The 25031-nt window shown below is 44.3% G+C and overlaps 1 pseudogene; it reads left to right on the top strand.

Moving 5' to 3' along the window:
• Positions 1-18742: 18742 nt before the first annotated feature.
• On the top strand, positions 18743-20141 carry LOC138643334 (piwi-like protein 1 pseudogene; annotated as a pseudogene).
• The last annotated feature ends 4890 nt before the right edge of the window (positions 20142-25031 follow it).

A 25031-nucleotide genomic window follows, 5' to 3' on the forward strand; every position in this document is an offset into this window, starting at 1 on the left:
AATAGCTTGCGGTGACGTCGCGGCTTGTGATTGGTCGCGTGGCGGTCACATGGGCGGCCCGCGACCAATCAGAAGCCGGGACGTGATTCTCAGGTCCTAAAAGCGCTGATTTTGAACAAAGAAGCCTGCCGGTTACCCGCGCTGAGTTCAGGGGCCGCCAGAGAGGTAAATATATCAATATTTTTTATTTTAAGTCTTTATTTTACACATCCCTATGGATCCCAGGGCCTGAAGGAGAGTTTCCTCTCCTTCAGACCCTGGGAACCATGAGAATACCTTCCGATACTTGATGTCCCATTGACTTGTATTGGTATCGGATATCGGTATCGGCGATATCCGATATTTTTCGGGTATCGGCCGATACTATCCGATACCGATACTTTCAAGTATCGGACGGTATCGCTCAACAGTAGTAAAGGCACCAAATGAACCATCTTAGAGAACCGGTCACAAACAACCCAGATAACAGACATTTTCTGGGAGACCGGAAGATCAGAAATAAAATCCATCGAAATATGCATCTAGGGCCTCTCAAGGACTGGCAATGGCAAAAGCAATCCACTAGCACGTGAACAACAAGGCTTGGCCCGCGCACAAGTCCCACAGGACTGCACAAAAAAACGCACATCATGCGACAAAGAAGGCCACCAAAAGGACCTACCAACTGTTATGACCTGGTGGTTAGGAGCACCCGGAATGACCTGATAGTTAAACCTCATACAGGACGAGCTCTGGGATGTGGGAGCTCTGCTGACCGCAAGCCCTAATCCTATCACACACACTAAAAATAGCCGTGGCGCGCTCCTGACGCTCCCTAGGCGCCTCGTCACAGCCTAAGATCTAGCTAGCCCTAGAGATAGAAAATAAAGCCTACCTTGCCTCAGAGAAATTCCCCAAAGGTAAAGGAAGCCCCCCACATATATTGACTGTGAGTAAAGATGGAAGTCACAAACGCAGAGATGAAACAGGTTTCAGCAAAGGGAGGCCAGACTTACTAAATAGACAGAGGATTGGAAAGGTAACTTTGCGATCAGCACAAAAACCTACAAAAGACCACGCAGAGTGTGCAAAAAAGACCTCCGCACCGACTCACGGTGCGGAGGGGCCACTCTGCATCCCAGAGCTTCCAGCTAGCAAGGTAAAATCATGATAACCAGCTGGACAAGAAAACAATAAACAAATAATGACTATCAGGAACTTAGCTTCTGCAGGAGAAGGCAGGTCACCAGAGAGATCCAGGAGCGAACTGAACCAATGCAAAAACATTGACAGCTGGCATGGAGTAACGATCTGAGAGGAGTTAAATAGAGCAGCCAACCAAAGGATAACCCACGTCATCTGTGTAAGGAACCTCAGAAGCAGCAGCTTCACTCATAGCCACCAGAGGGAGCCCATAGACAGAACTCGCCGAAGTACCATTCACGACCACAGGAGGGAGTTCGACAACAGAATTCACAACAGTACCCCCCCTTGAGGAGGGGTCACCGAACCCTCACCAGAGCCCCCAGGCCGATCAGGATGAGCCAAATGAAAGGCACGAACAAGATCGGCAGCATGAACATCAGAGGCAAAAACCCAGGAATTATCTTCCTGACCATAACCCTTCCACTTGACCAGGTACTGGAGTTTCCATCTCGAAACACGAGAATCCAAAATCTTCTCCACCACATACTTCAACTCCCCCTCGACCAACACCGGGGCAGGAGGATCAACGGAGGGAACCATAGGCGCCACGTATCTCCGCAACAACGACCTATGGAACACATTATGGATGGCAAAAGAAGCTGGAAGGTCCAAACGAAATGACACAGGATTAAGAACTTCAGAAATCTTATATGGCCCAATGAAACGAGGCTTAAACTTAGGAGAGGAAACCTTCATAGGAACGTGACGAGATGACAACCAAACCAAATCCCCAACACGAAGTCGGGGACCAACACCAACAGCCGGCGGTTAGCGAAACGTTGAGCCTTCTCCTGGGACAATGTCAAATTGTCCACCACATGAGTCCAAATCTGCTGCAACCTGTCCACCACCGCATCCACACCAGGACAGTCCGAAGGCTCAACCTGCCCTGAAGAGAAACGAGGATGGAAACCAGAATTACAGAAAAAAAGGAGAAACTAAAGTAGCCGAGCTGGCCCGATTATTAAGGGCGAACTCAGCCAAAGGCAAGAAGGATACCCAATCATCCTGATCAGCAGAAACAAAGTATCTCAGATATGTCTCCAAAGTCTGATTAGTTCGTTCGGTTTGGCCATTAGTCTGAGGATGGAAAACCGAAGAAAAAGACAAATCAATGCCCATCTTAGCGCAAAAGGACCGCCAAAACCTCGAAACAAACTGGGAACCTCTGTCCGAGATGATGTTCTCTGGAATGCCATGCAAACGAACCACATGCTGGAAAAACAATGGCACCAAATCAGAGGAGGAAGGCAATTTAGATAAAGGTACCAAATGGACCATATTAGAGAAGCGATCACAAACCACCCAAATGACCGACATCTTTTGAGAAACAGGGAGATCAGAAATAAAATCCATGGAAATATGCGTCCAGGGCCTCTTCGGGACCGGCAAGGGCAAAAGCAAGCCACTGGCACGAGAACAGCAGGGCTTAGCCCGAGCACAAGTCCCACAGGACTGCACAAAAGAACGCACATCCCGTGACAAAGAAGGCCACCAAAAGGATCTAGCCACCAAATCTCTGGTACCAAAGATTCCAGGATGACCAGCCAACACCGAACAATGAACCTCAGAGATAACTCTACTAGTCCATCTATCAGGGACAAACAGTTTCTCCGTAGGACAACAATCAGGTCTATCAGCCTGAAACTTCTGCAGCACCCGCCGCAAATCAGGGGAGATGGCAGACAAAATTACCCCCTCTTTAAGAATACCCGCCGGCTCCGGAACACCCGGAGAGTCAGGCACAAAACTCCTTGACAGGGCGTCAGCCTTCACATTCTGAGATCCCGGAAGGTATGAAACCACAAAATCAAAACGGGAGAAAAAGAGCTACCATCGAGCCTGTCTAGGATTCAACCGTTTGGCAGACTCGAGATAAGTCAAATTCTTGTGATCCGTCAAAACCACCACGCGATGTTTAGCTCCTTCAAGCCAATGTCACAACTCCTCGAATGCCCACTTCATGGCCAACAACTCTCGATTGCCCACATCATAATTGCGCTCAGCAGGCGAGAATTTTCTAGAAAAGAAGGCACAGGGTTTCATCACCGAGCCATCAGAACTTCTTTGAGACAAAACAGCCCCTGCTCCAATTTCAGAAGCATCAACCTCAACCTGAAAAGGGAGCGAAACATCTGGCTGGCACAACACAGGGGCAGAAGCAAAATGACGCTTCAATTCCTGAAAAGCCTCTACAGCCACAGAGGACCAATTGACCACATCAGCACCTTTCTTGGTCAAATCAGTCAACGGTTTAGCAATACTGGATAAATTAGCGATGAAGCGATGATAAAAATTAGCAAAGCCCAGGAATTTCTGCAAGCTCTTCACAGATGTCGGCTGAGTCCAATCGTGAATGGCCTGAACTTTAAAAGGGTCCATCTCGATAGTAGAAGGGGAAAAAATGAAACCCAAAAATGAAACCTTCTGAACTCCAAAGAGACACTTTGACCCCTTCACAAACAAGGAATTCGCACGAAGGACCTGGAACACCATTCTGAACTGCTTCACATGAGACTCCCAATCATCAGAAAAGACCAAAATGTCATCCAAGTATACAATCATGAATCTATCCAGGTACTCTCGGAAGATGTCATGCATAAAGGACTGAAACACAGATGGAGCATTAGAAAGCCCGAATGGCTTAACCAGGTACTCAAAATGGCCCTCGGGCGTATTAAATGCCGTTTTCCATTCATTACCCTGTTTAATTCGCACAAGATTATACGCACCACGAAGATCTAACTTGGTGAACCAACTAGCCCCCTTAATCCGAGCAAACAAATCAGACAGCAGCGGCAAAGGATACTGAAATTTGACTGTGATCTTATTAAGAAGGCGGTAATCAATACAAGGTCTCAAAGAACCATCCTTCTTGGCCACAAAAAAGAACCCTGCTCCCAATGGTGACGACGACGGATGAATATGACCCTTCTCCAAGGATTCCTTTATATAACTCCGCATAGCGGCGTGCTCTGGTACAGATAAATTAAACAGACGACCCTTAGGAAACTTACTACCAGGAATCAAATTAATAGCACAGTCGCAATCCCTATGAGGAGGTAGGGCACCAGATTTGGGCTCTTCAAATACATCTCGGTAATCTGATAAAAACTCAGGGACTTCAGAAGGAGTGGAGGGCGAAATTGACAGCCATGGAACATCACCATGTACCCCCTGACAACCCCAGCTGGACACAGACATAGATTTCCAATCCAACACTGGATTAAGGACCTGTAGCCATGGCAACCCCAAAACGACCACATCATGCAGATTATGCAACACCAAAAAGCGAATATCCTTCTGATGTGCAGGAGCCATGCACATGGCCAATTGAGTCCAGTACTGAGGTTTATTCTTGGCAAAAGGCGTAGCATCAATTCCTCTCAATGGAATAGGACACTGCAAGGGCTCCAAGAAAAAACCACAGCGCCTGGCAAACTCCAAGTCCATCAAATTCAGGGCAGCGCCTGAATCCACAAATGCCATTACAGAATAGGACAAAAGAGAGCAAATCAGAGTAACGGACAAAAGAAATTTAGACTGTACCGTACCAATGGTGGCAGACCTAGCGAACCGCTTAGTGCGCTTAGGGCAGTCGGAGACAGCATGAGTGGATTCACCACAGTAAAAACACAGCCCATTCCGACGTCTGTGTTCTTGCCGTTCAGCTCTGGTCAAAGTCCTATCACACTGCATAGGCTCAGGCCTATGCTCAGAGAATACCGCCAGATAGTGCACAGCTTTGCGCTCACGCATGCGCCGATCGATCTGAATGGCCAAAGACATAGACTCATTCAGACCAGCAGGCATGGGAAATCCCACCATGACATCCTTAAGGGCTTCAGAAAGACCCTTTCTGAAAATTGCCGCCAGGGCACATTCATTCCACTGAGTAAGCACAGACCACTTCCTAAACTTCTGACAGTACACCTCCGCTTCATCCTGACGCTGACACAAAGCCAGCAAGATTTTCTCTGCCTGATCCACTGAATTTGGTTCATCATAAAGCAATCCAAGCGCCAGAAAAAAACACATCAACATCACGCAATGCAGGATCTCCTGGCGCAAGGGAAAATGCCCAGTCTTGAGGGTCACCACGCAACAAAGAAATAATGATTTTTACCTGTTGAACGGGGTCCCCACAGGAGCGGGGTTTCAAAGCTAGAAACAGTTTACAATTATTTTTGAAATTCAAGAACCTAGATCTATCCCCAGAAAATAAGTCAGGAATAGGAATTCTAGGCTCTAACATAGGATTCTGAACCACAAAATCTTGAATGTTTTGCACCCTTTCAGTGAGATGATCCACACAAGAGGACAGACCTTGAATGTCCATATCTACACCTGTGTCCTGAACCACCCAAAGGTCTAGGGGAAAAGAAAGACAAAACAGAGTGCAAAGAAAAAAAAAGGTCTCAGAAGTTCTCTTATCCCTCTATTGAGATGCATTAATACTTTGGGCCAGCTGTACTGTTATGACCTGGTGGTTAGGAGCACCCAGAATGACCTGATAGTTAAACCTCATACAGGACGAGCTCTGGGATGTGGGAGCTCTGCTGACCGCAAGCCCTAATCCTATCACACACACTAAAAATAGCCGTGGCGCACTCCTGACGCTCCCTAGGCACCTCGTCACAGCCTAAGATCTAGCTAGCCCTAGAGATAGAAAATAAAGCCTACCTTGCCTCATAGAAATTCCCCAAAGGTAAAGGAAGCCCCCCACATATATTGACTGTGAGTAAAGATGGAAGTCACAAACGCAGAGATGAAACAGGTTTCAGCAAAGGGAGGCCAGACTTACTAAATAGACAGAGGATAGAAAAGGTAACTTTGCGATCAGCACAAAAACCTACAAAAGACCACGCAGAGTGTGCAAAAAAGACCTCCGCACCGACTCACGGTGCGGAGGGGCCACTCTGCATCCCAGAGCTTCCAGCTAGCAAGGTAAAATCATGATAACCAGCTGGACAAGAAAACAATAAACAAATAATGACTATCAGGAACTTAGCTTCTGCAGGAGAAGGCAGGTCACCAGAGAGATCCAGGAGCGAACTGAACCAATGCAAAAACATTGACAGCTGGCATGGAGTAACGATCTGAGAGGAGTTAAATAGAGCAGCCAACCAAAGGATAACCCACGTCACCTGTGTAAGGAACCTCAGAAGCAGCAGCTTCACTCATAGCCAACAGAGGGAGCCCATAGACAGAACTCGCCGAAGTACCATTCACGACCACAGGAGGGAGTTCGACAACAGAATTCACAACAACCAACCAAGTCTCTGGTACCAAAAATGCCAGGATGACCAGCCAACACGGAACAGTGAACCTCAGAAATCACTCTACTAGTCCATCTGTCAGGAACAAACAGTTTCCCCACAGGACAGCGGTCAGGTTTGTCAGCCTGAAATTCCTGAAGAACCCGTCGTAAATCAGGGGAAATGGCAGAAAGGACCACCCCTTCTTTCAGAATACCGACCGGTTCTAAGACCTCAGGAGAATCAGGCAAAAAACTCCTAGAGAGGGCATCAGCCTTAATATTCTTAGAACCCGGAAGGTACGAGACCACGAAATCAAAACAGGAAAAAACAGGGACCATCGAGCCTGTCTAGGATTCAGCCATTTGGCAGACTCGAGGTAAATAAGATTCTTATGATCGGTCAAGACCACAATGCGGTGCTTAGCTCCCTCAAGCCAATGTCGCCACTCCTCAAACGCCCACTTCATAGCCAACAACTCCCGATTGCCGACATCATAATTGCGTTCAGCAGGCGACAACTTACGGGAAAAAAAGGCACACGGTTTCATCAAGGAACCAACAGGATCCCTCTGAGACAAAACGGCCCCTGCCCCAATTTCAGAAGCATCAACCTCAACCTGAAATTGAAGAGAAACCCCGGAGCAGAAGTAAATCGACGTTTAAGCTCCTAAAAGGCAGAGACAGCCGCAGAGGACCAATTCGCCACATCAGCGCCTTTCTTCGTCAAATCGGTCAAGGGTTTAACCACACTGGAAAAATTAGCAATGAAACGGCGATAAAAATTCGCAAAACCCAAAAATTTCTGAAATCTCTTCACGGATGTGGGCTGAATCCAATCATGTATGGCCTGAACCTTAACCGGATCCATCTCTATAGATGAGGGAGAAAAAAATAAAGCCCAAAAAATAAACCTTCTGCACCCCAAAGAGACACTTAGACCCTTTCACAAACAAAGCATTGTCACAAAGGATCTGAAATACCATCCTGACCTGTTGCACATGAGACTCCCAATCATCTGAAAAAATCAAAATATCGTCCAAATATATAATCAAGAATTTATCAAGATAAGTCCGGAAGATATCATGCATGAAGGACTGAAAAACAGATGGAGCATTAGAGAGTCCGAATGGCATCACAAGGTATTCAAAATGGCCTTCAGGCGTGTTAAACGCAGTTTTCCACTCATCACCCTGCTTAATACGAACAATATTATATGCCCCCTGAAGGTCAATCTTAGTAAACCAACTAGCTCCCTTAATCCTAGCAAACAAATCGGAAAGCAAAGGTAAAGGGTATTGAAACTTGACCGTGATCTTATTCAAGAGGTGATAATCAATACAGGGTCTCAAGGAACCATCTTTTTTAGCAACAAAAAAGAACCCCGCTCCCAACGGTGAAGAAGATGGCCGAATATGCCCTTTCTCCAAAGACTCCTTAATATAGCTCCGCATGGCGGTATGTTCAGGCACAGACAGGTTGAAAAGTCGACCCTTAGGAAACTTACAGCCTGGAATCAAGTCAATAGCAGAATCGCAGTCCCTGTGCGGTGGAAGGAAACTGGACTTGGGCTCATCGAATACATCCTGAAAATCAGACAAAAACTCTGGAATTTCAGAAGAGGAAGAAGAGGAGATTGACATCAAAGGAACATCATTATGAACCCCCTGACAACCCCAACTAGTCACAGACATGGACTTCCAATCCAACACAGGATTATGTACCTGCAACCACAGAAAAACCAGCACGATAGCATCATGCAAATTATGCAACACCAGAAATCGACAATCTTCCTGATGGACTGGCGCCATGCGCATGGTAACCTGTGTCCAAAACGGGTTTATTTTTAGCCAAGGGTGTAGCATCAATGCCCCTTAAAGGAATAGGGTTCTGCAAAGGCTGCAAGGGAAAACCACAACGCTTGGCAAATTCGAAGTCCATGAAGTTCAAGGCGGCGCCTGAATCCACAAACGCCATGACAGAAAATGATGACAATGAGCAGAACAAGGACACAGATAATAAAAATTTAGGTTGTACAGTACTGATGGTAATTGAACTGGCGATCCTCTTTGTCGGCTTAGGACAGACAGAAATGGCATGAGAAGCGTCGCCACAATAATAACACAACCTATTCTGACGTCTGAAACCTTGTCGTTTCATTCTAGACAGAATCCTATCACACTGCATTGGCTCAGGAATTTGCTCTGAGGATAACGCCACAGCGCGTACAGTTCTTCGCTCCCGCAAGCGCCGGTCAATCTGAATGGCCAGAGACATAGAATCACTCAGACCGGAAGGCGTGGGAAACCCCACCATAACATCTTTAACGGTTTCAGAAAGACCCTTTCTGAAAATTGCCGCCAAAGCATCATTATTCCATTTAGTCAACACCGACCATTTTCTGAATTTCTGACAATACAATTCTGCCGCCTCTTGACCCTGAGACAGGGCCAACAAGGTCTTTTCTTGATCCACAGAATTAGGTTCATCATATAACAATCCCAAGGCCTGAAAAAAGGAGTCTACATCAAGCAAAGCCGGATTCCCAGATTCCAGGGAAAATGCCCAATCCTGCGGGTCACCACGCAGCAGGGAAATGACAATTTTTACTCGCTGAATGGAATCACTGGAGGATCGAGGTCTCAAAGCAAAAAACAGTTTACAGCTGTTTTTAAAACTCAAAAATTTGGACCTGTCACCAAAGAACAAATCAGGAGTAGGAATCTTTGGTTCTAAAACAGGAGTCTGAACAATATAATCAGAAATACCCTGTACCCGAGCAGCAAGCTGGTCTACACGAGAAGCTAATTCCTGAACATTCATGCTAGCACAAGGCTCTTCAGCCACCCAGAGATAAAGAGGGAGAATACAAAGTTGACTGAAGAAAAAAAAAATGGCTCAAGACCTTTCTTCCCTTCTTCTGAGATGCATTTAACTCATTACTGGCCAGTTGTACTGTTATAATCTGGTGACCTTGGAGCAGCATGAAAACTTTCACTGGAGTAGGTGGTAACTATACCGACCGCAAACCCTGATCCTATCACTGCAACTAGAAGTAGCCGTGGAGTGTGCCTAACAAAACCTAGACACCTCGACACAGCCGGAGGACTAAATACCCCTATAGATGGAAATAGGAATTTCTACCTTGCCTCAGAGCAGAACCCCAAAGGATAGGCAGCCCCCACAAATATTGACTGTGAGTAGTGGAGGAAAAGACACACGTAGGCAGAAAACAGGATTTAGCAAATGAGGCACACACTAGCTAAATAGGAAAGGATAGGACAGGATACTAAGCGGTCAGTATTAAAAATCCTTCCAAAAATATCCACAGCAGAAAATACAAAAACTCCACCATCTAACTAAAGATGTGGAGCGTATATCTGCATCGCCAGAGAATCCAACAAGCCTGAGAAAACACTGACACAGTCTAAGCTGGACAAGAGAAAAACAAATGAATAGCACAGAATATAAGCACACTGCATGTGTGCCACTGAAACAAAAACCAGACACTTATCTTTGCTGAATTGACAACTGAGCAGGAGAAGCCAGAAAGTGAACCAACACTTCAGAAGAAACATTGACAACTGGCAAGGGCTAATGAATCCTGCACACTTAAATATCCCAGTCAGAACTGCAATCAGTAGATACACCTGGCCAGGACTGTGACTCAGAGACAACTGCATTCCCACCTACAACCACTGGAGGGAACCCAAGAGCAGAATTCACAACAGGGCTGTATTATATTCTATGGGGTGCTGTATTATATTCTATGGGGGGCTGTATTACATTCTATGGGGTGCTGTATTATATTCTATGGGGGGCTGTATTACATTCTATGGGGGCTGTATTACATTTTATGCGGGGCTGTATTATATTCTATGGGGTGCTGTATTATATTCTTTGGGTGTTTTATTATATTCCATGAGGGAGGATTGCATCATAAGCTTTTATGGGGCTACATTATATTCTATATAAGGCTGTATTATATTCTGTGTATTAAATGTAGTCTATGTATTAAATTTATTACATTCTGTGAGGGGTGATTGCATCATACTCTATGAGGGGGCTATGTTATATTCTATGGGGGGCTGCATTATACTCTGAGGGGACTACCATATATTATATATGCAGGGGCTGCATTATGCTATATGAGGGGCTGCATTATATTCTCTGGGGGGTTGCATTATACTCAGGGGGCTACAATATATTCTGTGGAGTGGCTGCATTATACTCTGTGAGGTGGCAGCATTATACTATATCTGGGCTGCATTATACAGTATCAAGGACTATGGGAAATACATTATACTATATGAAGAACTATGGGGTGCATAATACTATGGGAAGTGAATTGTACTACATGGATGACTATGGCGGTGCATTATATTATATGGAGCACTATGAGGAGTGTATTATACTATATGGAGTACTGAGCAGTGTATTATACTATATGGAGGACTGAGGAATGTATTATACTATATGGAGGACTGAGGAGTGTATTATACTGCATGGAGGACTGTGGTGAACATTATAATATATGGAAGACTATGGGGTGTATTATATTAAACAAACAAAATGCTTCCTATTCATCAAGTTGTATGCATAGAGGTGCTGCTCACAAAATTAGAATATCATCAAAGTTAATTTATTTAAGTTCCTCAATACAAAAAATGAAACTCCATATTATATAGTCATTATAAACATAGTGATCTATTTCAAGTGTTTATTTCTGTTAATGTAGATGATTATGGCTTGCAGCCAATGAAAACCCAAAAATATTCTATAATGTTGATTTGCATCTAATATTACAGGTAGAGTTGAGCGACTTTTACTTTTTTAGGATTGAGTCGTGTTTCGCGAAACCCGACTTTGTCAAAAGTAGGGTCGGGTGAAATCGGCCGATTATTTTGAACAGTCGGGGGCCGACAAAACACGAAACCCAGTGCAAGTCAATGGGGAATCAAAGTTGGCAGTGAGTGGAGGACAGGAAAACACCTACATTGCACATACTAATGCCAAAGACATCAATTCTTATTTCTTAAGCTTGTCAATCTTAATTTACTTTATAATAATAGTTAAGCATTGAAAACAGGGGGTCATTTGGCTAAAGTTGTGAGGGGGGTAGGGCTGGCTCAAGATTTTCGTGGGCCCAGGAAACGCGGAATACGTCACGGCGGTGGAGCAGGGAGAGGCAAGTATTTCAACTTTGCAAGTGCTGTGATCCTGAGTAAGCAGGGGGGCCCACTCGTTGTCACTTGGCACTGGCTCAGGGCCCCTCATAGTACGGTGGTGTGTTTGACGGCGGGTGGTGCCTCCCACTGCCCGGGATACTTTTGCGTACTATGAGGGTCCCTGTGCCAGTGACGTCGCCAACAAGTATGCCCCCCACCTGATGAAGGAACCTGCACTTTCATCTGCACCTTCCTCTTTGTCCCCGTGTAAGGTGGTATAATATGCGGGAAAGGGAACCTGACTTTCAGCAGGGTCAGATTCAGGCTGTGTAGAGTGCAAGGAGAATGTAGTGGTCTGGGTCAATGTACCAGCAGACTCATCTAGCAGTGGCTGGGCAATGGGCAGGATGAGGAGGAAACACAGATATAGGCCCAAATAATAAAGTAGGCTAAATGTAGTTCAAAATTGGTAACAGGACTAAACAGGCGGCATAGCTTTGTTCAGTGGAGGACAACTGTAATGAGTGGCGCAGACACAGTTAGTAGGCCCAAAATAAAAAAGTAGGCTAAATGCAGTTCAAAATTGGTAACAGGACTAAACAGGTGGCCTAGCTTTGTTCAGTGGAGGACAACTGTAATGAGTGGCAGACACAGTTAGTAGGCCCAAATAATAAAGTAGGCTAAATGCAGTCCAAAATTGGTAACAGGACTAAACAGGCGGCATTGCTTTGTTCAGTGGAGAAAAACTGTAATGAGTGGCAGACACAGTTAGTAGGCCCAAATAATAAAGTAGTCTAAATGCAGTTCAAAAACTGTGGGGGGAGTCAGCCCATTTAGGGAGGTATAAAAATGGCCTATGGTGGACATTCAGCAGCTGCAAATGGAGGAATTGGAGAAGTCAGTAAGAGGAGGCCAAAAGCAAGACATTTTTCAGGCAAGCTACGTTTCAGCATGGGAAGGTGGGGCAAAATAATTTGAAATCCATGATTGGTTCATTTTAATGAAGGTTAGATCATCCGGCTTTAAAAGCTGTTTTACTACTGCCAGATAAGTGAGCCTTCATGGCCTTGTGTAGCCAGACTATGACGCTGGCTCAACACCTCCAGCCTTAGGTGCTATTGTAATTTTGCAACTACCACCAGATGCACCACCACCACCATCAGTACCAGCTGGCAACCACCGCCCACGGGCTTTTCCACCAGACTTCCTCATTTTTTGGAAAATCTAACCAAAATAACAACCGTTATATGGTACTGTAAAACAAGGTAGGAGGTGTCTATAAACTTGTTGAGAATTTAAATCTCCCTTTTTTGGGGGGGAGACTGAACCACAACTTAGATATAAGTTTGGTGGGGACCGAGACCTATGTCATCACGCTGCCCACACTCTGCGTCCTCCTTCATTGGCTGAAAAATGGCGCTGAAACCGTCATATGAAATGCGACTTTGGCGCGAAGATCGCCGACCTCATGGCCGATCCCACACTAAGATCGGGTCGGGTTTCATGAAACCCAATTTTGCCGAAAGCGATTTTTGAATTTGTCCGATCAGTTTTGCTCAACCCTAATTACAGGTACTGATACCCTGAGACCTGTGGACTTTAGATCACCAGAGTTAGCCATCTGCTAAAGCACAGGATCTACATGTCACCTACTCCAAGAGTGACACAGTGCAGAAACGCCACTATCAGGACTTATTTTCCAGAACACACACGTGGACTAGTAAGTGACTAAGTGACCAATCATTACTACACATTAAGTCGGACTCGGAGTTCCACTTGCGAGAGCCTCGCATCACTTCACCCTGCACAGCCGCCCTTTCTTTGGACAGGAGTGTGCAGCTGCATAGAAATATGGATGTTTCGGGTGATGCAATGCAAGGCTCGCGCATCACTCTCGCATAATTGGCATATAAGGGGTTGACTTATATAAAGCCCCTTTGCTGTATGGTATTGTAGAATTTACAATAGCTATCACTCATGTAATAAGTGAAATCTGGCATTGTACTATACCTACAGCATATTTCTCTGCTGTATCTGTGCATCATGAATCGTGGTAAGTGTTAAAGGGGGTGTCCCACTGAGACTCTTTCGCCCGGGGCCCTTAAAAACCTGGAGCCAGACCTGGTTACTGCTCTGTGACCTGGCCTGTCACAGAGCAGAGCACCCAGTCACAGCTGCAGTTGGCAGTCATTTTAATGACCACGCCGAATATGAAGCCACAAGAGGACACCGAGGAGCGAAAGAAGGTGAGAAGAATCCCCCTCCTCTGTGATTTGCCAAGGTAGCGGCCATAGGGGCGGACATAGGGGCCCAGGGAGGGGACATTATTAAAGTGGACATTGGGGCCTAGGATGGGGACATTGAATAAGGGGGCTCAGGATGGAGACAATATTACTGAAGGGGCCCAGGATGTGGGCCTTATTAAAGTGGACATTGGGGTCCAGGGACATTAAATAAAGGGGATCTGGATCTGACATCATATTAAATAAAGGGGTGACATAATTACTGTATGGAGGTCAGGATGAGGAACATACGAACTTACATTATTGGTTTATCCTGTCAAGTGGGGACATAATTACTGTAGGGGCCAATCAGTGGACATTATTATTGCTGTAATTTAATTTACTTTTGAGGTTACTTTCTTCCATCGGAGAGAACAAAAGGGGGTCCTGCTACTGTGAAGGACGAAACTATGTCTTTTTTTTCTTCACCTGACATAGTGTAGAAGTCGGGGAAAATAGTGGGGAATGTGTTCTGGAAGCAATAAGCTATAGATAACTGTTATTTTCTTCAAATATGAGTTCTGGCTGGAAGAAGTGATGGCGGTCTGCACTTGGATGAAGATGAAAGACTTTAACTACAGATGTCACCGGTGAGTCAGTGTATTACTTGTACATTTACACTATATACTGTGTACAGAGCTCCTGTGTATAATGTCACTGGTGATCACTGTATTACCTGTACACTGACACTATATACAGAGCTCCTGTGTATACTTTCACTGGTAATCACTGTGTTATCTGTACACTGACACCATATACAGAGCTCCTGTGTATAATGTAACGGGTGATCACTGTATTACCTGTACACTGACACTATATACAGAGCTCCTGTGTATAATGTCACTGGTGATTACTGTATTATCTGTACACCAGGGGTGTCAAACTGCATTCCTCAATGGCTGCAAACAGGTCATGTTTTCAGGATTTCCTTGTACTGCACAGATGATAATTTAATCACCTAAACACATAATGATTACAGCACCTTGTGCAAAGCTAAGGAAATCTTGAAAACATGCATGGTTTGCGGCCCTCGAGGAATGCAGTTTGACACCCCTGCTGTACACTGACACTATACAGAGAGCTCCAGTGTATAATGGCAATGGTGATCACTGTATTACCTGTACACTGACATTATATACAGAGTTCCTATGTGTAATGTAACCGGTGATTCCTGTATTACCTGTGCACTGACACTATATACACAGCTCCTATGTATAATGTCACTAGTGATCCCTGTCTTATCTGTACACTGATACTATATACAGAGCTCATTTGTATAATGTCATTGGTGATAACTGTATTATATGTACACTGACATTATGTACATAGCTTCTGTGTATAATATCACTGGTGATCACTGTAATACCTGTACACTGACACTATATACAGAGTTCCTGTGTATAATATTACTGGTGATCACTGTGTTACATGTACACTGACACTATGCACAGAGTTCCTGTGTATATTGTCACTGGTGATCCCTGATTTACTGGTTCACTGAAACTATATACAGGGTCCCTGTGTATAATGTCACCAGTAGTAATATTAGTGTTATTAGTATTGTGGTTTTTTATTAATGACTAGTATTGTAGTACTCTCATTATATGGTGGTAATGTGTGGTCTGGTCATGATTTTATATTATTTATCTTGTATGTGGTAGTATTTGGTCACTATGTGGTCTGGTCATGATGTGACTGCATTAAACAGCGGTATGCAGATTTATTTGGTCATTATGTGGTCTGATCATGATGTGAATGTATTAACCACCTGTATGTGGTATTATTCAGTCACTATGTGATGGTAATATGTGGTCTGGTCATAGTGTGGCAGTATTTGTCTCCTGTATGTGGTATGATTTGATCACTATGTGGTGGTAATATGAGGTTCAGCCATGGTGTGATTATATTTGTCCCCTCTATGTGATATTATTTGGTCACTATGTGGTGGTAATATGTGGTCTGGTCATAGTGTGGCAGTATTTGTCTCCTGCATATGGTATTATTTGATCACTATGTGGTGGTAATATGTGGTCTGGTCATGATGTGGTGACATTTGTTCCTCGTATGTGGTATCATTCAGTCACTATGCGGTGGTAATATGAGGTCTAGTCATGGTATGGTGGTATTTGTTCCTTTGTATGTGGTATTATTGGTATAGGGGATTGCTTTGTGTAAGGAGGTCACTTGTTCTCTCTGATATCAATAAGGAGAAGATTCTTGATTTCCAATATTTCCACTATTACACAGTAGCAAATATGCACTTACAGTGGTTCTATGGTGGAAACAAGTAATCACCTGTCCTAAGGCCATGTTCACACGTTCAGTGTTTGGTCAGTATTTTGTCTAAGCATTTGTAATCCAAAACCAGGAGTGGGTGATAAATACTCAAGTGGTGACGTGTCTCTATAATACTTTTCCTCTAATTGTTCCACTCCTGGTTTTGCCTTACAAATACTGATGTAAAATACTGACCAAATACTGAATGTGTGAACCTGGCCAAAGAATAAGGGATAAGTTATAGATTTGGCGAGGGTCCAACTGCTGGGACTTGAACAAATCTGCAGAATGTGAACTCTTATCCCCATTAGTATGGAGTGACATGTACGACTCGACCACTGATCCATTTATTCCCTAAGGGGCTGCACTTGGCTTTTTCTGGAAGCCCCCAGTCCGACCCTGCTCAAGACTTCTGCAATTCAATCTGACATGCTGCCTATTATCTTCTTTGCTAAATCCTCACTGATTGTTGCGATGGAGCTTTTAAAAGAGCATACAGGGAAGGAGGACTAATGAATAGTGATAAGCGAGCACTAAAATGCTTGGGTGCTCGTTGCTCCGGTCGAGCAAATTGGAATACTCGGGTACTTGACCCAAGCAACGAGCCCAATGCAAGTATATGGGAAACCCGAGTATTTTTACCTCGATCCCCCCCGGGGGTCCTTTTAAGGTCTAAAAACGTCTGAAAATGATGGAACCACTGCAGAAATGACATTGGAACATCATGGGGATCGCCCCTGGAAGCATTTCTGACTCCATGGTCACAGCTGTAAGCAATGTTGTTAGAGTTTCACGCCATTTTTACAGGTGCACCTGGATTTTGCTGGAAAATATGTTAAGGTACATCCTTTCCAGGCTAATGACTTGTATATAAGGCAAAATATCTAACCCAGACCAAAATGTTCCTCCACCACTTGGGCTATGTTCACACGCAGCGTTTTTGATGCGTTTTTCAACTTGAACATTGCTTTCAACCACTACAAATGCATTCACTGGGAAATGTCATTGTAACATTTAACAACCCTAGGTGGCCATGTGGTGTGTGACACCTAAGGAGACACATCTTGTTTCATTTATGAAGGAGGGACTCTTAAAATCACAAAGCCTATTTTTAGAGGGGCATCAGGTGGTATTAAAATTCTTAAAGGGCCATTATTAAACAGTGGGTCTCCTATGCTGTTATTGCCTATGAAGTGAGTGGCTGGGCTGCCAACAATTACAACGCACCCCAATACCACTTTCACAAGAGGTACAGGAGGGCTCCCTGAAAAAATGTTGCATTGAATGCAAGGCCTGCCCTGCTATCAAGTCATATGCACCCCCAAAAAGACTTTGAACCCAGGTACTGAATGACCACAGGAAAACCCACTTTATATTCTTCAGTTGGTCCTGCCATACTGTTTTCTTATGTATTAATTGCAAGGCCTGCCCTGCTACCAAGTCATATGCACCCCAATAAGCCTTTGAACCCAGGTACTGGATGGCCACAGGAAAACCCACTTCACATTCTTCAGTTGGTCCTGCCATACTGTTTCCTTATGCATTAAATGCAAGTGCCGCCTTGACCCAAATTTGCAAGCACCCCAATCCCACCTTGGAAGAAACATGGAGGAGGGCCTCATAAAAAAAACTGTCCCATTACAAAGGAGCGGGTCTCCTAGACTTGTAATGCCCATTCACTAAGTATATGGGCTGACAAAAATTTCCCCATGGGGGATACCTTTTTGTAAAAATATTTAATTGGGATCACAGACACCCTTGCCAAAAAAATTGACTGTCTGTAGCAGCACGGAACACGTGAACCCTGGTGATCTAGGGGTGGAAAATCATGAGATGTGGAGGAAGGCCTCATTAAAAACTAGGCCCAATTTAATGGAGTGGGTCTCCTAGACTTGTAATGCCCATACACTAAGTGTATGAGCTGACAAACATTTCCCCATGTGGGGTAAATTTTTTAAAAATATTTAATGGGAATCATATACACCCTTGCAAAGAAATTGACTGTCTGTCGCAGCACGGAACACGTTAACCCTGGTGATCTAGTGGCAGAAAATGATGAGACTTGGAGGAAGGCCTCATTAAAAACTAGGCCCAATGTCTCCTAGACTTGTAATGCCCATACACGAAGTGCATGGGCTGACAAACATTTCCCCATGGGGGTTACAGTTTCAAAAAATTATTTATGGGTATCAAAGACACCTTTGCCCAAAAATTGAATGGCTGTAGCAGCATACAACTTGTTCACCATGGTGATTTAGTGGTGGAGAATGAGGAAACATTGATGAAGGCCTCATTAAAAACTAGGCCCAATGTAAAGGAGCGTGTCTCCTTGACTTGTAATGCCTATACACGAAGTGCATGGGTTGACAAACATTTCCCCATGGGGGTTACAATTTTAAAAAATTATTTATGGGCATCATAGACACCATTGCCCAAAAATTGAATGGCTGTAGCAGCATACAATATGTTCACCATGGTGATTTAGTGGTGGAGAATGAGGAAACATTGATAAAGGCCTCATTAAAAACTAGGCACAATACACACTACTGCGTGGTTTGTGTGCGAAGTAAAAGATGAGCTGTCGAGCAAGATCTCGGGCCCGTGGCCAAGCTCGTGTGCAGGAGCAGGCCCCACAAAGACCACCTGGACAGGTACAGCAGCCCCAAGGACCCCGGCCAGTAGTCAGATCTCAGCAGCCAGCACCTGAGCCTTTGCTCGTCAGAAGAGGGCGCCAGAGAGGTCGGCCGGCAGCGGCAGCAGAGAGAACATCGCCTGAGGTTCTGCAAGTGTCAGCTGGACTTGCAGAAGTGTCTATCAGGGAATGGGGTGGCCATAGGGGTGAATTCTATGATGTCGGAGTGAACACCCGGCAGACTATCTAACACGTCCAAAAATCGAAAGCTGGCGCCTCTGGAACCAAGATTGCTCTTGTGACCAACCACATCAAGCTGGTGTTCCGACCACAGTGGGCCCTGTACCATACCAGTATCACGTTGACTTCTACCCCGCCATGGAGTCCAAAACATTTGCGGTATGGCCTCCTGTACCAGCATGAAGAAACCATTGGGAAGGTGCGGGCATTTGATGGAACCATGTTGTTTTTACCAAAAAGACTGAATAAGGTCACAGAGATTTTCAGCCAAACTCGAAATGGAGAGAACGTGCGGATAACAATCACCCTGACCAATGAGTTTCCACTGACCTCGCCCACCTGCTTCCATTTCTATAACATCATTTTCTGAAGACTCCGATGATAATAGATATGAAGCAGATATGATGCAATGATTACAACCACCGATGTCAGAGCCCACCGACTCGCCATCTGCCTGGGGTTTTCCACCTCCATCCTCCAGTATGAGTCCAGCATCATATTGAGCATTGATGTCGGCCATAAAGTCCTCAGGAACGAGACTGTGCACGAGATTATGAGCAGCGTCTACTCCTCGTGTGGCCCTCAGAGGTTTCAGGAAGTCAGCTGCAAGGAGCTGTTCGGACAGATTGTCCACCACTAAAACCTACTGTATAGACGAGATCGCCTGGAACATGACTACAGCATCCACCTTCAAGAAGGCAGACGGAAGCGAGATCAGCTTTGTGGACTACTGTAAGAACCAATACAATGAACAAGTGAAAGACATGATCCAGCCACTAATTGTGAACATCCCCTGGAGGCCCAAGCCGGGAGCCACAGACGGAGCAATCGTACTGGTGCCAGAGTTCTGTAACCTGACAGGTCTGAACGACAGAATGAGAAACTACTTCAATGTCATGAAAGACCTGGCCGTTCACACCCTCTTACCACCAGAACAGAGGGAGCGGCAAATTGGGAAGTTCATGAACTACATACACAAGTATGAGCGCGTTCAGAAAGAGCTACATGACTGGCGGCTGAATTTTGATACCGAACTGCTACAGTTCAAAGGGAGAATCGCACCTCCAGAAATAAATCATGCAAAAATACAAATCTGCTGAATACAATCCACAGTTTGCTGATTGGTTGTGAGAGTTGAGGGGTCCCGTCCTGATCAGCCCCACAAGGGGGATATATTTTTGAAAATATACTATGGGCATCATAGACACCTTTGCCAAAAATTGGACTGCCTGTAGCGGCACAGAAGACGTTAAGCCTGGTGATCTAGTGGTGGAGAATGAGGAGACATTGCTGAAGGCCTCAGGAAAAAATAGGCACAATGTAAAGGAGTGTGTCTCCTAGACTTGTAATGCCCATACATGCAGTGCATGGGCTGACAAACATTTCCCCAAGGGGGATACATTTTTAAAAGATATACTATGGGCATCATAGACACCCTTGCCTAAAATTGGACTGCCTGTAGAAGCACAGAAGTCATACAACAACAGTCGCACTCAAAAAAAGGTTTTCAGAATTTTGATTTGGCTGAAAAACGTGACTTTCTTTATTACAAACACTAAAATAAAGGTATCACCGCATTATTTCAAGGTAGGTAACGTTTCGACCCGCAGGGTCTTTCTCAAACCTTACTGAAACATAAACAAAAGGTACAAGGTATCACAAAATATGAACATAAAATATATACAAAAAAATTTATATACAAAAAAATAAATAACAAACAGGGTCTGGAGGGGTGTAGGAGTCCTGTTCGGGGCTATGAAAGAAAGGGCCACCGCATTAAGATGGTATGGAAAAGGCTACAAGACCATAGCAAGGTGAGGAATAGAAGCGGGCATAATTACCTGTAGCAGCGAAAGTAATGGTGTCTGCGGTGGTGGTGTGTGTGGAGGACCAGGGAACTGGGCGCCCTTTTGTACAGGGCGGCAGGAAGTGTGGGGAGCGCAGATGCACAGAGTGTATGGCGAAAACGAGGTGTGGTACGCTGGGAGCCAGGCGGCGGATGCACAGTGTGTGCACGGCAGTACTGGGGCTGAGGGAAGCAAGCGCATAAAGCAGTGGGCCGGGTTGGAGCGCTGGGGGAAGAAAAGCCAGGCCGCGCATGCGCACTATGGGCAAAGCTGCGCTTAGGGAGTAGGGGTGGAGAGAGCATTTCTGGACACCCTGGTGATTAAAAATAACATGGGTACCCTTTCCACCGACATCTTTACAAAACCCACTGATACCAACAATTTACTCCACTATACCAGTTGCCATCCTGCTTCAACTAAAAACAGTTTACCCCGCACTCAGTTCGCACGCATCAAGAGGATAGTATCTGATAGGAAACTTGTCCCCACTCGCCTCGATGAGATGGCCAATAAGTTTAGAAACAGACGATATCCTCAGGAACTTCTCATCAAAGAGAAAGCCAGGGCCTTGGAACCTCATTTGGAATCACCTACAACCTCCACCAGAGAAAGGGTTACATTCGTTCACACACACCATCCGATAATGCCCACAATCTACACCACCATCCATAAACATTGGTCCGTCTTGGCCAAATCCTACCCCAACATTGAAGCCTTCCAGACTCCGGCACTCATGTGCAAACGACGCCCACAGAACATCAGGGATAGCCTAGTCAGAGCAGACATAGGGAGCTTCTCCAGGGTCCCCAAACAGACCTTCCTTGGCACAGAACGCAGAGGCACATTCCCGTGCCTCAGCTGTGCATGTTGCTCCAACATCATCAAGGGTGATAAAATTACTCACCCCACTCGGGCAAATACTACAACATTAAAGGCTTCTACACATGTGATACCAACTATGCAGTATACCTCCTGAAATGCCCATGCAGCCTACTTTATGTGGGTGAGACCACCCAACATTTACGTGACAGAATTGCTAGTCACAAATCCACCATACGCTGCAAGAAGACTTGGCTACCAGTTCCACACCATTTCATCAGTGCGAACCACAGTGTCTCGCAACTGAGAGTGCAAGTAACTGAACAAGTCGAGAGGCCTCGAAGAGGTGGAAACCACATTAAACCATTGAAGGAGAGGGAGGCCTATTGGATCTACACCTTGCAAACATTGGCCCCAAGAGGCCTTAACAGAGAACTGGATCTCACATTCAAGTAACCATATGTCCACCTTGTGTGTATATATACTTTGACGTATGTAACTTTTTTATCTATACAGGTGGTGGATCTATATCTTTTGTCCAACTAACCAATACCTTATGTTTTCAGACACATTAGTCCTTTGCCTGCGCCTTGGGGTGAGTATGGTACATTGTGCAATTGTGATTTTTTCATATATTTTTCATCTACTTTTTTATTTTTATTTTTCTTTTGTTTCTTTCTTTTTTTTTATTTATATTTTTTACTTCATTATATTCTTATTTTCAAAAAATTCTTATTTTTTATTTTCTAAAAGTTTATTTCTTTATTTTTTTCATCATTTTGTCCCTTGTTTTGCTTTCCCCTGGTCTTTCATTTTTTTCGACTTCATGTTATTTTCATTTTATAGCTATAATTTTCAATTTTGTTTTATTATTTTTATTTTTTATTTTTATTTTTATTCTTATTTATTAGTTACATCATAACATTTTTTCGTAAAATCATCTTCCAGCCTCCATTATACATTTTCCTCCCAGCTCACATGGGTCCTTCAATAATAAAATAATTTTGTGTAATTTTTCTTTTCATTTTTATCATTTTTTCATTACATATTTTTATTTATATTTATTTTTATTTTTATTTACTTTCACCTTCTCCTTATTGATCCTTATGTCTATTATTCATCATTAAGTATTCATCACTATTCATGTCCCCTTTTTTCCATATATTTTTTCCACTATTTTTTTGCCATATATTTCTCATATTATTTCTTTAATTTTGCACAATGTCACCTTTAAACATTTTGGGCTTATCATCCTGCCCATACACCATGCCACATACTGTGAGCCCCAAGCGAGGTCCCCCTTTCATTTTCCACTTTGTCCCCATTGTGATTGCTTCCCCTCACTATAACAAAGGGTTAATACATCCAGCTTTCTCTCCCAGCTCACACACCATCACAAGCATCCTCCCCTGTACTTTTCTAGGCATTCTGCTTCTGCGCAGATTACTCTTCCTGCTCTCTCTACCCCTACTCCCTAAGCGCAGCTTTGCCCATAGTGCGCATGCGCGGCCTGGCTTTTCTTCCCCCAGTGCTCCAACCCGGCCCACTGCTTTATGCGCTTGCTCCCCTCGGCCCCAGTACTGCCGTGCACACACTGCGCATGCGCCGCCTGGCTCCCAGCATACCACACCTCGTTTTCACCATACACTCAGTACATCTGCGCTCCCCACACTTCCTGCTGCCCTGTACAAAAGGGCGCCCAGTTCCCTGGTCCTCCACACACACCACCACCGCAGACACCATTACTTTCGCTGCTACAGGTAATTATGCCCGCTTCTATTCCTCACCTTGCTATGGTCTTGTAGCCTTTTCCATACCATCTTAATGCGGTGGCCCTTTCTTTCATAGCCCCGAACGAGACTGCTACACCCCTCCACGGATTTATGCCCTCCGCTCTGTTCCTATAATCAAAAGGTTAGACTCCTATAGTTCAGAGATTCCACCACCTGGGTATTTCATTTTCACCTCTATAGTACTGTACCGATTTACCATGTCTGTTTATTGTGTCTTATATTATTTACCGCTGTGATACAGTGTATCCTGGTTTATTTTAATTGAACTTCTGTCTCCTTACGCTAGTGTTGCCACAACGCATCCTACTCCTGCAGCCGTCTGCTATTCAGATATTCGTTTATGCCTCTCAGCATTCAATGACGACCCTGATATCGTACACCATTGTACCCGTTTAGTCCTTTGTCCGATTTTGTCGCCTTGTCTTATAGTACTTTTGGTGACAGAGCATGTATCTCTAATTTATAGGGACCCTGTTTGCAATTTATTTTTTTGTATATAAATTTTTTTTGTATATATTTTATGTTCAGATTTTGTGATACCTTGTACCTTTTGTTTATGTTTCAGTAAGGTTTGAGGAAGACCCTGCGGGTCGAAACGTTACCTACCTTGAAACACTGCGGTGATACCTTTATTTTGGTGTTTGTAATAAAGAAAGCCGCGTTTTTCAGCCAAACCAAAATTCTGAAAACCTTTTTTTGAGTGCGACTGTTGTTGTATGACTATAGTCTGGAGTATCCCTCCATGTTCAGTCTGCACCACCATTAGCGAGAGTGCACGTCTTGTTCTTTAGTGTAGAAGCACAGAAGACGTTAAGCCTGGTGATCTAGTGGTGGAGAATGAGGAGACATACAGTTATATGAAAAAGTTTGGGCACCCCTATTAATCTGAAGCTTAATGTTTTATAAAAATTAGTTTTTTTGCAACAGCTATTTCAGTTTCATATATCTAATAACTGTTGGACACAGTAATGTTTCTGCCTTGAAATGAGGTTTATTGTACTAACAGAAAATGTGCAATCTGCATTCAAACAAAATTTGACAGGTGCATAAGTATGGGCACCCCACCAGAAAAGTGACATTAATATTTAGTAGATCCTCCTTTTGCAAAAATAACAGCCTCTAGTCGCTTCCTGTAGCTTTTAATGAGTTCCTGGATCCTGGATGAAGGTATTTTTGACCATTCCTCTTTACAAAACAATTCCAGTTCAGTTAAGTTTGATGGTTGCCGAGCATGGACAGCCCTCTTCAAATGATCCCACAGATGTTCAATGATATTCAGGTCTGGGGACTGGAATGACCATTCCAGAACAGTGTAATTGTTCCTCTGCATGAATGCCTGAGTAGATTTGGAGCGGTGTTTTGGATCATTGTCTTGCTGAAAGATCCATCCCCTGCGTAACTTCAACTTTGTCACTGATTCATGAACATTATTGTCAAGAATCTGCTGATACTGAGAGGAATCCATGCGTCCCTCAACTTTAACAAGATTCCCGATGCAGGCATTGGCCACACAGCCCCAAAGCATGATGGA

The sequence above is a fragment of the Ranitomeya imitator genome, chromosome 6 (assembly GCF_032444005.1).
Source record: "Ranitomeya imitator isolate aRanImi1 chromosome 6, aRanImi1.pri, whole genome shotgun sequence".
Lineage (NCBI taxonomy): Eukaryota > Metazoa > Chordata > Amphibia > Anura > Dendrobatidae > Ranitomeya > Ranitomeya imitator.